The sequence below is a fragment of the Chionomys nivalis genome, chromosome 2 (genome assembly GCF_950005125.1).
Source record: "Chionomys nivalis chromosome 2, mChiNiv1.1, whole genome shotgun sequence".
Classification (NCBI taxonomy): domain Eukaryota; kingdom Metazoa; phylum Chordata; class Mammalia; order Rodentia; family Cricetidae; genus Chionomys; species Chionomys nivalis.
This window is the reverse complement of record NC_080087.1, coordinates 51799764-51815447: the sequence shown is the minus strand read 5'-3', so window position 1 is coordinate 51815447 and position 15684 is coordinate 51799764.

The following is a 15684-nucleotide window of genomic DNA, read 5'->3' as shown; positions in this document are numbered from 1 at the left end:
TGTAGTTTTCCTTAGTTATAATAAAAAATAAAGTAGACATAAATGTTGCAGCTGTAATTCTTGCTTGATATCTGTTTTATTATATGTAATTTTACTATGTTAAAGTTAAAACCTTCCTTTTTATTTAAACAGAAAAAGGGAAATGGTGTGTTGTTTTTATTGGTTGATGAATAAATCTGTTTCAGCCAGTGGCTTAGCAGAATAGAGAGAGATGTGAAAAGTCAACAATACTAGGAGAAGGAAGGCAGTGACAGTGAGATGCCATGGAGCAGCCCGAGGAGAAAGATGCAAGCTGTTGGCTGGGACCTTGATGATAGGCCATGAGACTCCTGGTAAAATATAAAATAATAGAAAAACATTAATATAATATGTAAGAGCTTGCTAGGAATACACTAGGGTCATTAACCAAACAGTATTTTAAACAATATAGTTTCTGTGTGATTATTTTGGTTGTGGGCAGTCAGGAATGAAAAAGCAACCTCCGGCAACATGTATTTATCCACTTCACACATTCCAGGATCCAAATCCTTGGCATGGTATTACCCATAGTACCCTCACCTAAACTACTGTTGTGACTCTGGAGATCTCTTGAGATCTCAACTTTCTGCCTCTGCATCTAGTAAGGTCTCTTCATATTTTGTAGCTTTTGAACATTTTTCAAGGCATTACGAAACTTTCCTATTTATATACCTAACTGTGTGAGGTATAATACATGATTTGAAAGTTAATATCACCAATAAACATTGTATATAAAAAACTTACCTGTGCTAATGGCCAGCCATTAAGGGAAATGGGCCACCTAGAGTCAATCAACATTCTTAAAACTATTCATGACAGTCAAGACCTCTACAGACAGACATGATCAGCTAAACTGACCAAAATCATGCCTAAGTACAACTTGTACTTCCCATGTGAGTACAAGTTGTGTCAAGTTAGCAATTAAAATGCACCACTGTAGCTTTCATATTTCTATTACATAAAAGTTTTAAATATTTCTACTATACAAATGCACATAGCATATATGTACAACTTAATATTATATAAAGATTAAAATACACTATCCATAAAAATGCTAAGGAAAACTTTTGAAAGTTTAATAGTTAAACACAATGACTTCTGTACAAAAGCATATATATTAAGAACAAAGTCTAAACTATGGATACTTCATCTAATTTACATATTTGTATGTTTACAAAACTTCATTAATGCACTTTTACTGTAACTTATTGTTCACATGTTTGTTGACATAAGATGATATAAGATCAACAATGATTGTATAGCTATGTTATGTAGTGTCTGTATTTGAGGCAATTAAATGATTAAACAGCATTCAGGGGGAGAATTAACCTGAAGCTCATGTGTCTTTGTTGTTAGAACATTGTCCATAAAGCATTTCTTTGTATTTCAAAGCTTAGAAATTTAATCTCCCCCATCTTATGTTGTTTTATCATGTGAAACCTTCTCATCAGGAGATTTTTCAAATAATAAATCATTAACACCATCAAGTACTAGGTGTCCTTAGCTATCTCAGCTAAAGTTCAAGTCACTTATTTCTGAAGACAAATGGGAAAACAGTGAAAGCTTGAATGGATTCATTGCTTGGCTTTCACACTCCATGACAAATCTAATTGTGTGCTACTTTCCCCGTTACTGGGTAATGTGAAAGGCATCTGTGTAAAATATGAACACAATTAAATGATTTTCCACAGTCGTGTGTGTGCTTTGGTGTCTGTCAGTTTCTAATTGGGTTTACCCTGAAGCAAAGGGCTCTGCTTACCGTTAAACATATCCTAGAATTGCCACAGATAAACGATTCAAGTTGAGAAGAAAAGTAAGAAGCCTCTTAACACACCTTTCATGCTGAGACTCCGGATTGGGTTTTCTCTTATCCTAAAATAACAAAATTTTAATACAATTTCCAAAAAACAGCCATCAGATCTGGTTTCTAGCTTAAAATAAGTAAACAAATCTAGTTAAAAGTGAAACATGAGAAAAAAGATTTAGAGAGATACAGTCCTTTGACATTTGAGGTTAAAATGACACGGATAGACAAATTTTATAAAACTCTCTGACTTTTGTTCTTGGAAGTGGTGATGAGATTTTTGTTTTATTTATTTATTTATTTATTTATTTATTTATTTATTTATTTATTTATTTATTAAAGATTTCTGCCTTCTCCCTGCCACCACCTCCTATTTTCCTCCCCCTCACCCATCAAGTCCCCCTCCCTCATCATCCCTAAGAGTAATCCGGGTTCCCTGCCCTGTGGGAAGTCCAAGGACCACCCACCTCCATCCAGGTCTAGTAAGGTGAGCATCCAAACTGCCTAGGCTCCCACAAAGCCAGTACATGCAGTAGGATCAAAAACCCATTATCATTGTTCTTGAGTTCTCAGTAGTCCTCATTGTCCATTATGTTCAGCAAGCCATGAATAGGGGACATTGAGCCTATTATGCGTGATCCTAGAGAAGTTAATTAAGAAGGTGAACCCAAAGAAAAACGTTTAGGCGATGAAAGGAGACAGAGACAAAGACCCACATTGGAGCACCGGACTAAAATCTCAAGGTCCAAATCAAGAGCAGAAAACAGAGCACGAGCAAGGAACTCAGGACCGCGAGGGGTGCACCCACACACTGAGACAATGGGGATGTTCTATCAGGAACTCACTAAGGCCAGCTGGCCTGGGTCTGAAAAAGCATGGGATAAAACCGGACTTGTTGATGGGTTTTAATTGCATAAAGGGAGCTTTACATTTAAGGGAGAAATGTTTCATTTTAAGACTAAAACAGATGTAAGAGTGCCTTAATGATTTGAGAATGATTAAAATAACCCTTGCAAATTTATTCAACATAAATCACAGAAAGATTTTATAATTTGTGTTAATTTATTTAGGACTGGTTCTTCTCTTTGTTTCTGCACTGCTGACTATGATCATATTATTTGTAGACAAACAATATAGACAGCATGTCTTGAAAACAGAAGTACTCAGAATGCTGAATTAGCCTCTTTCTCTGTAGAGAAAAATGACTATAATAGATTCCGAGTTCAACTGGATGCCTAGACAAAGGTCTTGAATGGGCTAATGTCCATTAACAATCAACAAATTAGTAAATTGCCTTTATTGAAATTTCTTTTCTCAACCTAATGGTTTGTTTAACTGATGGCCGATGTGACCATTAGGAGCTATTAGCATGTTAAGAGGGTATTAAATAAAGCCAACAGTTGGCCTTAAAAACAAAAGGATGAATATAGCACAATTTATTATTTTGCTGGGCTAAGCAAACACAGTTTCAATGCATTAGTGCCTTCTGACAAGGCCAGTAGTCATCTGTTGAATATATACTCAACTGGGTTAAGAACAAGATCAGCAAATCTGTGATCTGCTCAACTCCTAACTGTCCAAGCTGGTCTGCAGACATTACATTTTGAGTTGTGTGTATTGATTCATCTAAAAGTTGTGTTTTCTTGGACTTTTCTGTCAAGAATCATTATTATGAATGGGGAGAATACATATTGGAAGCAGATGTGAGTAAAACTGCCTTAACATGAATTTAGTTCCAAATGAGCTGTGTATTGAAGCAAAGGAGAATCAGACGGGAGTATCATAGAGAATTATGTACTTAGAACCCTACTGTTGAGGTTTTATAGCTTCTAATACGTATAGCTTCTTGTTATTGTTTTAATATCTAGGAAAACAGACCTAAGATTGCCATACAAAGCAGCTGTTGACAAGACTCTCCTTACTTTGGTTTGTTTTAGTTTGATTTAAATCATTATTTTATGTTTGTTTTCAGAGTTGTTTGATTTCTGGTAATGCATCACCAAAGAGAAATGCCTAAATCTATGTCCTTCTCTCAGTCTGTGTGTTCTGAAGATGTTATGCTGGAAATATAAATGGGTTCAGCTATATTTTCTGCGATGTCAGAGTGTATTGAATATCCATTTACAAGCAACATTGACTTGATTAGCTGCAGTGTACTAGGTGGCCCGTTTCTCTTAATGGCTGGCCATTAGCGGAGGTTTTTCTTTATAAAATGTTTATTGGTGATATTAACTTTCAAATCAAGTATTATACCTCACACAGTTAGGTATGTAAATATGAAAGTTGCATAATGGCTTGAAAAATCTTTAAAGACTACAAAATATGAAGAGACCTTACTAGATGCAGAGGCAGAAAGTTGAGATCTCAAGAGATCTCCAGAGTCACAACAGTAGTTTAGGTGAGGGAATAAGTAATTCGTATGGAGAGCAGTTGGAGAACCACAGCTGGACATTGGGGATTGTGGAGAACCGGGTGAAATGAATGGAAGGATGTACAATGAATGAGCACAGGGTTTCTGATGATAATTCAGAAAGTCCATTGCTATTGAAGTGTCATGTTATTATGAGACCTTTAAGATGAGACTCAAGGGTGTTCAATATGTCGTCTGACCGATTTTTGTTGTTGTTGTCCTGATTATTCTTTTTATGACCACATGCCAACCTATTTTGTTAAGAATGTAAATGATATCTGTTCTAGTTTGTTTTCTATTGCACTGATAAAGATGACTTTGACCAAAAGTTTCTTTAGGGGTTTGCTTGGCTTCAATGTGTCAATCACAGTCCATCAGTGAGGTAAGGTAAAGCAGAAACCCAAGCTGGATAGAAACCTGGAGGCAGGGATTAGAGCACAGATCATGGAAGAACTTTGTTTTCATGGCTTCCTGTAGCTTGTTCAATCTGTTTTCTTTTACCACCTGGTACTACCTGCTCAGGGATGACATTGCCTACAGAAGCATCCTCAATAACCAATTAAGAAAATGCCCCCCAGACTTGCCTACTGGCCAATCTGATGAGAGGCTTTTTCTTCTCAGGTGACACTTGTTAACGAAAAACCTAAGTAGCACCGTGAATTTCCCTTCCAGAAATGACTTATTTATTAGTGTTCCTTGTGTAGGTGCTGAGAAGTTAGTGGTATGAACTTTCTCAAAGGAGAAGCCATCATTTTCATTTTCCATTTGGATCATGGCACATCTTAAATGCTGCTATTTCACATAAGATAAAGTGACTTAGAGAGGACACAGCCTGTTCACCACGTCGTGTGAAGTGATGCAGGAAGAGCATTTGTAACAGACCATGAATATCATCTTAATGTGACTCCACTCTCACCTGGATCTCCCTGTGGTCTCTCCTCAGGCCCCTTGTCCTAGTGTTCTGTGTCATAAGATTCCACAGGAAACATGCAGAACATAGGATAGAATATAAATGGAGTTTTCATGGGACAAAGTGGAACGCTCTTTGGAACTGGCTAGACATCTTTTGAGGAACCAATATTGAGGTCAATAGTATTCATGCTAATTTACATTTCCAAAAGCAGCAGACAAAAGGAATAAGGGTTCTGCCCTTGGCTACATAGAGAACTTGATGTTAACCTGGGCTACATGAGACACTATAGCAAGTAGTAGAAGTAGCTGTTGTTCTTGTTTTAGCAGCAGAGGCAATGGAATAGAGAAGACACTAAATGGAAAAATTACCTTTGACTAGATGTGAGTGACTAGCTTTACTATTCACATACAGCTGTGAAGCTTGGCTTCTGCAGTGACTGGCAGGAAACCCAAAATTTCTGTTGAATGCATGCGGCAGACCCTGAAAAAGTCTTCTGTTTTTTTTTTTTTTATATCTGTGTGAGACAGGCACCAAAGTCATAATCATAATTTAGACTAAATAAGGGAGGGAATATCTGTAATTTGATGATAATAGCTAAAACCTATTCAAGGTTACATCTCAGTCAGAATTTCAATTGGGACTAGCAAAGAGTAGTGTGGTTCCTGAGCTAAATTAAAGACTCTTGCATTGTGGGCAAAGACTGACATTGCATCCACTCATTCTGGTTAATCTTTCTCGTCAATTTGACCGGATTTGAAATGAATCAGGAGATAAACCACTGGGAGTGTCTGTGAACTAATTTTCAGAAACAATTAACTGAGAAGGGTAGACCCGCATTCAGTGTAAGTGATACCATCCCATGAACTAGGACCTGGCTTGTTCAAAATAGAGGAAGCCCTTTGAGTATCAGTATTCATCTTCTTCCAATGAATACAGCCTCCTGACACTGGGATTGTTGTTATCAGCATCTAACGGTGCTGAAAGAATGCATTCCACACATGAGGCTCCGGATCTCTTCTTAGACTATCTGTTGGAATAAAGTCATTTTTTTCTTTGAATTTCTTTGGTTGGTATCTTGCTGCAGCAACAAGAACATTAAGGAATGCATATGGTTTTGTGTTATTTGAAGTGTTCTTACGCCAAAGTAGGGCACCAGAACTTTTATAGTGTAATTAAAGACAAAATTTTCAAAAGCCATTGTTACATGCCAGGCTTTAGACAAGTTCACTGAGACTTTCAAGTGGAATAGTCCGTTATTCTGAAGGATCAGTCTACAATAATTCATAGAGAGGACCTTTTCAACTGGAGATAAAGAAAGCTACTGAAGACCAAACCCAAACTAAGTGAGAACTTTGAGCATTTTATGACACAGGAAACTGACTATAAAGAGCTACCGAAAGTTTGTTTCTAGATTTTCAAGAAGCAAAAGAAATACTTTGTAATCACTGCTAGCTCCATGGCAAAGTACACATTTGGTTCTAAGCAGCCTAAAATGACTCTGTGTGTGGTCTCTGACTTTTTTAGTTTACGCCCAATCATAATTGCAAACATATACGTTGGAGTTCAGTTCGAAACACCTTCTGTACTTTGTGAGGTCCGATCCTCAATGAAAACATTTTCTCTATTCTTAAGCCAAGTATTTTGCTTCCTTTAAGTCCAAGATCCGAAAAACCTTGGACAGTTGCCTTGCTTAGCCTGAAGGTAGCTGCGTGCTGTTGTAGCTCCCCACTCTAAAGGCTAAAGAGAGCACCCTATGCCTGTGGCCAGGATTCTTGAGAGCTCCCTTTTCTCTGGCATGATGAGCTTTTCCCCAGAAAATTCTTTTCTGAAAACTGTTGTCAAGAAAAGGTCAATTCAAATGTTTTCCTTTCTGGATTCTTAGGTAAGAATTTATGTGTTTTTGAGTTCTGTGTGCTGTTTTATATAGCCACTGAACAGATCACCACTAGAAAAGTTGTACACATGTTGCCCTAGTGCAATGCCTGACAGGGTTCTGTTTGACTCAGCTAAGTCTGGCCCCTTCTAAATGCTGTCTGTTTACACAGCTGTCAGTGATGAGTGAAGTTTTACCAGATTATGGTGAAAGGTGATGAAGGAGGTGAAAGGTTGCCAGGTTTTCTTTCTTGGAAAGAAACATGCTGAGGTCTGTTACTGTCTACTCACTGTGGTGATGATGCAAATGGTCTCTTTTTAACTTTGCAGTATATTTCATCTAAAAAGATAAGGGGATTCCCTGTCTTCTTCTGTTGTGGTTTTGCAATTTAATTGGTCCATTAACTCAAAAACTATGCACAGACTAGCTAGTCCACATATGATCCAGTGATGGGTAAAGTAATTGGAGGAACTAGGATGCATGTAACGGGTGGAGAGGGGGGGTGTTCTGTTCCCTATGAAGCATGATGAAAATTTGTGTATGCCCACAGCTTAGAAAATATGGCCTAATATTTCCAAATAAATTGCTGCATTATATATTTCAAATTGTACTAGAGATTGAAGATTGGGTAATAAAATTATTCTTCTGTGATTGACCTTTCAAATTCATTTATTTACTCCTTTAAATTTAAATGGAAAGTAGATACTTAATTCTATGTCTATGTATTTACTGTTGTATTGAAGATTAATTCAACACTTGAAGGAACAAAATGTCATAGATGAATCCTGTGTAAGGGCTGATTCCTCGCAGTTCTTGGAGTTTCAGATGTCTGTACAGACTACCAGAAATAAAATGTATAGAATACTTTTGTAGTAAATTCCCATAAACACAGAATTGTCTTAGATTAGAGTTTAAGATTATAGCATAATTTAAAATGTAATCATACTATAACCAAGATACAAATGTAAACATCAAGTATCATACATATGATGACTATATTTGGGTGATACTTTTTGGTATATTGCTATAATATAGCAAAAAGAAAATCAATAATAATGATATTCTGTGATTGCAACCTTTTACAGTGTCACACTTTTTTCTCACAATCAATGAAAGTACCTTTTCAGTAATAGAAAATGATTTCTCTAATAGTCAATGCTCTCTACTATTCAGTTGAATGTTGACCTTCCAATTTAAATGTTTCCCTGTGAGATGATTTTAGAACAAATAATATTGTGGCTTAAATGAGAGAAATGTCACTCACAGGCTCATCATTTGAACACTTGGTACCCAGTTGGGAGTGCTATTTGAGAGATGTTATAGAATTTCTAGGAGGTGCAGCCTTGCTGATTGAAGCACCTCAACCTCACTGTAGGAAAACTTTGAGAGACTCTACCTCTTTCCTGTCCAGTTCACCCTCTCTGTGTCCTGTTGCAGTTGAGCATGTGACTTCTCAGCTTCCTGCTTCTGTTTTCATAATTACCCTGGGCTGTATCTATAGCAATGATGGATTCTCTCCATTAGACTCATAAGCCAAAGTAAATGCTTTTTCAATAAGTTGCTTTTGCTCACTGTGTTTTATCATGGTAATGGATAAGCACTGAATAAATGACTGAATAAAGAAAAATAACTATCTTGAACATGCATGTATAAATATGAAGTAGTTGTCAGAAATATTTCAGTCCATATATTTCCTGATCCTTGGGGCATGGTTGTAGTGGAAAGAATAAAACTGTGAAGTACAGAGCCTGGAACAGATGAATCAGCTGGGGTATTTACTTGATGTGTAAAAATGGACAAGTTGCTTAATCGTTCTGTGCCTTCTCTTTGCTTATGAAGTAGGAAAACTGAATAATAGTATATGTACATCAACGTGGCCTGTAGGGCAAAACAGGCCATTGATACCAATTGTTGTGAAATATTAGTTAATGATATATTATTTTATGTTGTATAATATTTGTTTAATGGTGCAAAAATATGTTGTATTCTTATGTTACTTTTTTTTAACTCTGTGAAGCTGTGTTACTTTGATTGTCTAAAGCACCTAATTGGTCTAATAAAGATCTGAACATTCAATAACTAGACAGGGAAGAGAATCATACAGGGCTGGCATGCAGAAAGAATGAATAAGAGGTGAGAGGAAGTGGAAGGGGTGAGAAATGGTGAAGGAGAGAGGAGCAGGGGCCAGTCACCCAGCCACCCAATCAGATATTGAGTAAGAAGTAAAGAAAATTATATAGAATGGATAAGGTAAAAGCCCAGAAACAGGATAATTTAAGTTAAGAAGAGCTGGCTAGAAATAAGCCAGTCTAAGGCTGGACAATCATAAGTAAGAATAAGTCTCTGTGTTTATTTGGGAGTTGGGTGGCAGACCCCCAAAGAGTTAAGAGTAATAAAACCTAACAATGACCAATATGATCTCTGGTGGAAGCCCAGGTCATAGTTGATGGAGGAACCTGCAGCTCTACATTACACAGTCATCAAAATAGTTTCAGATGGAAGTACAGACCACAGACATCAACATGGCCTCAGGTGAGTGCACAGGCCACCTCTATGCCTACTGCATCACCCCTACTTCCCATAGTAATAGCCTAGACAGGAACCCATTGATGAGAACTCTTAAAAATTATGAAAGGGTTCAGAAGGACTCAGTCTCTCTTTTTAAGGGGCTGATTACTGGGAGTTTGTCCATACTCCAGTGAGTATTTGGACAACACAAATTAGGCTTATTCTCTTTCTCTTCCTCCTTCTCCTCCTCCTTCTTCTCTTTCTTCTCCTTTCTTCTTCTTATAGAGAGGTGGGGATGGCAGGCCTGAGAGGACTGGGAAGTGAATATGTTGGGGTTTATGACATGAAATTCCCAAATAATTAATGAAAATATTATGTTGGAGAAAATGGTTTTTCAAAAAGTTAAAAAAATAATGTCTATCCAAGTGTAATGTGCTCACATATAGTGTCTAGGGTTATTTGCATCCTCATACTAAGTAAATGTTTATTATTTGATATTCTCAACAAATGAGTAATCTTCAATTGCATGAACACATAATATTTTCATTTTTTATTCATCATTTGGTAGATATCTAGGTTGTTTTCATTTCCTGGCTTTTGTTAATAGAGTAGAATTGAATAAACAGGCAGGTTAATAGGTGGAGCTAGAAACAATTATTCTTAGTCAGGCGACTTGGACCCTGAAAGACTAATCTCACATGTTTTCTCTAATTAGTGGATTTTGGTATTGAATTTTTAGATACATGTGTTTCATTTGGGATACATTTAGAAGTCAAGAAATCATTAAAGGATCAATAGCAAGGGTATTTTATGATAGAGCAGACAGAACACAGTAGAAAATAATCAAGAACACTGGATGGGGTGTAATGTTTGAGGGTTTATGGGACATCACTGAAAAACTCATACCTCGGACCATTATCAAGGCCAAGAATCTGTGGATAGACAGTTCATGAGCCCTAGGGCAGAATCTGCTAATATTATTATACTAAATGAGCATAGTCTTTAATCAAGTCAACTCCTAACAAATTATTGTTCTATCACAGTGCATATTAATATCAGTAGATATTAATTAACTCAGACTAAAAGCTGGTGAAGTTGGAGAGAGCAAGAGGATGCTGTATGCTCATCTCTAAATGTCTTACCCCTTTCTCCCAAAACTCAGGGATTATTGAGGAGAAGAGATTAAAAGACTGTGAGCACCAAATAAGGTGAATGGGATCAATAGGAACTGATTAGTTCCAGACTTGCACATATGAACTCAGAACTCTTGTCTTAGTGTCTTAAGACACAAGAAAATTCAAGCCAGACAAAATCCCAGAAAGGAGGCAGAAGGCAGGAGAAAGTTTCATTCCTTAGGAGCAATTAGCAAGTTACAACTTCTAGGAGAGCGAGAATCAGTTTTCTTTAAGGGTCTACCTCTGGTAGGTCAACTATAGTCACGTGGAAGACTACGAATTTGACTTAATTGGTTTAACAACGAAGAAGGAGGAAAAAGAAAGACACAAAGTTGGGTGTTGGATAGGGAATGAGAGTATAGAGTTTATGTATTGAGTTGTGAAAATGCAATTCTTAGTCCTTAAATTTTGTTTAATATTTCTATCATAGGAATGAGAGGAAAACTGGTTGTATTAGAATGCTTTGTCTATAAATTTGCAATAAAGGCTTATTTGTTGAACTATGAAAAATTATTGTGGTTCTAACTTCTTTCATAACTGTCTTCAGTGCATAGGGATCTTTGTTTACTAACATAAACATAAACCACCGGGTATTTGTAGAAAACTAATGCTCTGGAAACTTTCTGTTGTTCATTATATGGTCATGTAGCTGTTATAAGAATGTAGTGAAGCTCATAATTAGTAAATAGTGTTCTCCAGGGTCTCCCGTGTTGAGCCTTTTATACAGCTCTTCTACAGCCAAGGTAGTAGTCAATTAAACAAATGCTTTCAGGTTTGCAATATTTCTCAAGACCTCTTTGCATTTAATCGCACAAGAATAGGCAACCTAATATTAGAACAACTCAGGGAAACTAAAAGCCTGATATGAATAATCTGTGACGTGGAGACAAAAGGAGTGATGGGGGTCAGAGTAGGAAAGGATTGGATACAAGTTGGTATGGAGAGTTAGGGATTTTGCTCAGTAACAAAGAACCTGCCTACTATGTGTGAGATTTTGGGTTTCAGGTGAAAATACATTATCTTTTATTGATGAGGTTGCTTTTTGAGACAAGGTATTGCTGTGTTACCCAGTCTGAACTCAAACTTTCAGTCTTTCAACCTCGAGTCACTGACTGCTGGAATCACAGGTATATACTACTATGTTCTGCTTCAATGATGAATTGGGGCAATTTGCTTAAGGAAAAAGGACCTGCATTGTCACATATATTATGTATTTTCTGCTTTTAACTCAATATTTCATTATTCATTAAATGACTTGAAATATTTGTAAGATACATGTTTACGCTGAAGATAATGGATACTCAGATTCCTCCTGCTAATCCATGGTCCTCAACAGGTTGAAACACCAGTGTTAAAAACTACTCATAGATTGGAGTTAAGGTATGTTCCTTAGTTTACTTCTAAAAACTTAACATACCTATAAAAATCTACCTATTAATGCATAGACACTTTAGATTTATTGGAAATCAAATGTATTAGCACAATTTGAAAGCAGAGTTTTAAGTGTTTCAGGTTTTCTTCAACTGAACCTTTAAATAGGTATACATGTAAAACAAATTATTTGAAAGAAGATTAAGTTGGCTATGAACTTTAAAGGCTCTGTGTATATTTGCATAGAGATTGGTAGCAGTGACTGTTTTGAGTTGCAGAGAGGCAGTGGAGGTTGTATTTACCAAAACTTCCTGAAAATATATCTGGGAGACTATTGCTAGAACATATAGGAAATATAGAGCTTTTACAGTGATTCAACCAGAAGGAAGGAAAGGCCAGATAAGCAAGCAGCAGCAGAGGAAATAGACGTAAAGAAGCATTTAAATTTAGCTTTGTAGAGCCAGTGAAATGGATCAACAGGGAAAATACTATGGAATTGAGCTAATTTCTTGAGACCTGGATGGTGCAAGGGCAAGAACTGACTCCCACTAGTTCTCCTCTAATCTCTACACACAAGCCATGGCATGCCCCTCCCTGAACCCCTCAGGAAATAAAGTATTAAAATTAACTTGGATGAGTTCACTCCCTTTGCTTCAGGCTTGTCCAAATCTTCTTTGCCTTTTTGTCCATGATGAAGTTTTATTAAACTATGGGATTTAGGACCTGGAGAGTAATCTTTGTGGCTAGAGCATTTATCTACATGGTGACACACAATTGTCATAACTCCAGTTCTAGGTAATTCCATGCCTTGTCTGAATTCCATATGCTACCATGCAGATATAGTTTACCTACATACACCCATGGATATATGCATATAAATAAAATTAAGAAAATAAATATGTAAAAATAAAATATAAGGTGACTGAATTTTAAAGAAATAAGTCTATTTATTTGTGCTTGGGGAATTAAGGAAAGGTTAGAGTGGAAGGGATGACAGATGTCCCAGCAGAAGTGGTGAATACAGACTTGCTGGGAGTACCCAGTTCATATTGAAGGGTCTGGTCGTTGACTCATGCAAATAATAGAATGTACAGGCAAGGTAGTCATGGTGGCAGAGGCCTGAAATGTTAGTACACAGGTTTTGAGACAAGATGACTGTAAGTGAAAGGCCAGCCTGCCTATACAGTATGGTTAGACCCTGTCTCAAAGAAATCCATAAGATTAAAATAAAATAATAAGCAGGCTAAAGAGGAAGACAGAATGCTTGAACAACTCAAGTAGCTATCTCAATGTATCAATATACTACATGCATTTCTTGTGTGGGCACTGGCACAGTAATCCTGTGGCACATACACGTTAAGCTAAATCTTCTTCTTTTTATTTCCTTTACATTTCAGAGACATTATTGTGGCCTAGAAATTTAACAAAGGTGACATGTTTTGTATCTCTCTTATACTCAGTCCTCTCTTAATAATCAGGCTGATTCTAACTATGTATGTAATAACTCTGACACTCAATTACAGAAGGAAATTAAATTAGGTAGAGAAGTGTACTTTTGGACTTTCTCTGGATTCCCAATGGTCTTTTAGTTGTTTGCACATTGATGTTGCTACTATGATTGTTACAGTCCATACAGATTTACACAGTTCATGAAGCTGCTATTTCCTCATGGACTTAAAGATAATGTTAAAATCTACCAAAGAATAGCTCGTTTTGTTTGTGAGGACAATTGAAGCTTCCATTTTCCTTTTGTTTTCTCTTTCTCTATCCACTGAATATAATCATTTGTTTTTGTGCTGGAAACTGTTTGTCAACTCTCCGTGGTTGAGTTAGAAGTCTTGTGAGAGCATGCTGCACCCAAGCACAGAAATTTTCTCTTAGCTTCTTAAGAGACCTAAAAGAAAGGTACCTGTTAGCTTGCAGGTTAAACATGAGGTGATGTCTCCAGTGATGACTGATGTGAGCATCTGTTTGTGGCAGCATAATAAGTGGCACTGTTCCCTGGGTCCAGCTTCCTTTCTTCACTTACTTCTTAGTGTTCTTGTCCCAGTGAATTTATTTCCTTGATAAAAATAAGACCATGATTTTTCACCCATCCAATCAGTAGTGAATTGGCCAAGCATAGCTTTGGTTCACTTTGAAGGTTATGAATCTGACATAATAAAAATCAATATAAACTGTTAAAAGACACTGGACTAAATCTTGTTTATCCACAAAGTAGGAATTGGGACATAGAGATGAAGTAACTTAAAAATCGATGCGAATCAATATTTTTAATTCATATCTATAGCTGTGACCAAATAACTTTACCTAACTTTTTCCTCTAGTGCAGTTTAAATAGTCTTACCTACAACTAATAATTCTTAAATATTCTTAGCTACAACTAAGCAGCAAGAAAACCTATATTGTTCACGAGGGATAGTCTATGACCTGGATGTTGTACCTCATGGAGACTTATATCCCACAAACAGACATTTGATGACTGTAAAATACACTGGTCTTCAGGCCACAGTTAGCCTCCATCACCAGTGCTGTTCATGACTCCTTTCCTTGGGTGCAACATCAATTCTAAGCTTAGTTTTTCACATTTTGGCTTCACTGGAAAATCCTGGTACCAGGTGCCAAGTCTCCTCATTGGGCTATTGGCCTTGACCACTGTTGAGTGTGGTGACAGCTCACTGAATGGCTTGGGCCTGATTCATCTTCCCTGAGTACTGGGGACATCCTCAACTACCGGTTGCTGTGACCCCTTTTACCTCTTTTTCTCCACATTCCTAGGAATGGTATCATGCATGCCTTCTGGCTTCTCCTTGATATGTCTCTTAGAGAAGCTCCAACCCTACCACTTCGCACCTGATCTAAAAGTTTCTAAGCTAATACTCCTTTCAAGTCAAATGTGGCCTCAAAATCCCTTAGATAACCAGTCCAAATGACGTCCTAACAACACCCTAGATCTCAATATTATTTGGGATATTTATAACTACTAAAATTGATCAGGAAAATGGAAAGATTCCCTATGTCCAAGAATTTTCTTATCTTCACTCCAAGCCTTCTCTATGCTTTTCCTGTTTCCCCAGCTGCCTATAAAATTCAGCTATTTTGTCTCTCTTTTTTTTTGACTTTGAACTTTTTTTTATTAAAAATTTCTGCCTCCTCCCCGTCTCCACCTCCCATTTCCCTCCCCCTCCCCCGCTCCCCTTCCTTCTCCAGCCCAAAGAGCAGTCAGGGTTCCCTGCCCTGTGGGATGTCCAAGGTCCTCCCCTCTCCATTCAGATCTAGGAAGGTGAGCATCCAAAGAGCCTAGGCTCCCACAAAGCCAGTACATGCGGTAGGATCAAAACCCAGTGCCATTGCAGGTAATAGAGAACTGGGGAGAAGGGGAAAGAAATAAGAGAGGGGGAAGGAATATTTTCTCCAGAGGGACAAAGGACTGCCTTTGTAGAGAGGAGAGAGTTGTGGCCTACGGAAAAATAGCAGTTTATAAATGTAAACCACGTGTTAGGATGATTTAGTTTGTCTTGTGATGGAGGAAGGTCATTGGTCAATAAACAAACTGCCTTGGCCCATTTGATAGGCCACCCCTTAGGTAGGTGGGGTAAACAGAACAGAATG